Below are 2,083 nucleotides of genomic sequence, written 5' to 3'. Positions count from 1 at the left end.
TGAGGGGAGACTGTCGAAAATTACCACCGAAACTTCCCGTACATACAGGGTGTTTCGGGATCTCACCGACAAACTTTGAGGGATGATAGATCATACGAAGACGATCATTTGTTGGTAAGGACGGTATTGCGCTGTCAAATTGTCTTTGACAAAATTTCTTTGTAATAAGGAACTTCTCAGAGTTAGGTTGAAATGGTTCAAATGGCTCTAAGCACTATGGGACTTAACATCTGAGGTCATCAGTCCCCTAGACTTAGAACTACTTAAACCTAATTAACCTAAGGACATCACTAACATCAATGCCCGAGGGAGGATTCGAACCTGCGTCCGTATCAGCAGCGGGGTTCCGGACTAAAGCGCCTAGAACCGCTCGGCCACAGCGGCCGGCTCAGAGTTAGGCCTCGGTCAGTTTCCCTTTGATCAACTCTAGAGCGTCACCTCAGATCTGATCAATTAAAGCGTTCCTCTTTTGTTTACTGGATGGAGCGCTGGCATCGCTGCAACTGTCTGAAATTTAATGCTTAGCAACATGGCTTCGAAATGTACATCTTGCATCGCTTCAACAGCGAAATGGATAGAAATGGAAGAATAAGATGAAGCACGATATAACTTGCGGCACCCCAGTTACAAAAACGGAATAAGAAGAAAAGACCGCGAAGATAAAAATCACAGAGATTCGAGCTCAGCCTTACCAGTAATCATTCGTCCCGCAAACCATTCGTGACTGAAACAGGAATAGAGGGAAGTGGCTGCGGTACACGAAGTTGTCTTCGCCACACACGAGACAGTAGACGAGTTAACATCGCACTGTCATCCAGTTCTTAGCTATATGAAAGTTTCAAGTCTATAGCTGAGCTGGAAAAGAAATTGGTAAACAAAGTAACCTCCGCCAAGCAACAGACAAGAAAGCGAGTTAATATGGCATTACCATCCAGTTCTGAGCTGAATTGAAAGTTTCAAGACTCTAGCTCATCGAGAAGTTAGCTTAAGATTAATTGAAAACTTTCTACCGAATAGACAAACAGATAGACATGGAAGCTACTTAACTTCATTCAAAGGGTAAGCCTTGTCTCTGCAGCCACAGTTTCTTCTCTTCAGCAGTTCTCTTCTTCGCATCCGTGCATCAAGAACATCCCATCCCAATTGTCATATTTTTCAGATAGGATGTTCTCGGTTGTCTTCCCCGTTTTCTTCTCTAAGATCTTGCCTTCGAAAGTGTTTTTTACCATAATATCGTGCCTAATTAAGCGGCCAACAAGTATTGCCTTGCTTGGGTTTATAGCTTTCAGCAGTTCTTTCTTTTGTCCTATTTCCTGAGGAACCATCTACACAACTAACCAACGGCCTTGCCGCAGTGGTAACACCGGTTCCCGTCAGATCACCGAAGTTAAGCGCTGTCGGGCTGGGCTAGCACTTGGACGGGTGACCATCCGGTCTGCCGGTCGCTGTTGACAGGGATTGCACTCAGCCCTTGTGAGGCAAACTGAGGAGCTACTTGATTGAGAAGTAGCGGCTCCGGTCTCGGAAACGGACATACAGCCGGGAGAGCGGTGTGCTGACCACATGCCCCTCCATATCCGTATCCAGTGACGCTTATGGGCTGAGGATGACACGGCGGTCGGTCAGTGCCGTTGGGCCTTCATGGCCTGTTCGGGAGGAGTTTAGTTTAGTTCATCTAAACAACTGCTGTCTGGACTGAAACCGACTGTCACTGACAAGGCATTCCACTCGTCTCCGGCCCCTGTCAATTAGGCTCTTATAACGACCACGCTTCTTACGCCGTGTTACGTAGTGGTGAGTAATACACCATTTCTTATATACATAGTGCACAATCCACGTTGATACGCCAAAAAATCTGGCAACTACACGGTCCATCCACATTAATGCGAACAATTGCCTTTTGCAGTGCGGACGAAGAGAATCAATGAGGTTCTGGTAGACACAGAGAGGCATTTTGAGCTATACCGACACCAGTGCCGGAGCAGTTGCGCTACGTTTCTCGGTTGAGAATCCATGGCGCCAAAAGCACAATCGAGGTGACGCGACACCTTCTCGACTGGGTTTAAATCCAGGGAGTTTGATG

General features: G+C 46.8%; 1 pseudogene; it reads left to right on the top strand.

Moving 5' to 3' along the window:
- Window positions 1–1,336: 1,336 nt before the first annotated feature.
- Window positions 1,337–1,454, top strand: LOC124546346 (annotated as a pseudogene).
- The last annotated feature ends 629 nt before the right edge of the window (window positions 1,455–2,083 follow it).

This window comes from Schistocerca americana, chromosome 8 (assembly GCF_021461395.2).
Source record: "Schistocerca americana isolate TAMUIC-IGC-003095 chromosome 8, iqSchAmer2.1, whole genome shotgun sequence".
In the NCBI taxonomy this organism is placed as follows: domain Eukaryota; kingdom Metazoa; phylum Arthropoda; class Insecta; order Orthoptera; family Acrididae; genus Schistocerca; species Schistocerca americana.
This window is presented reverse-complemented; position numbering and strand designations above follow the sequence as displayed.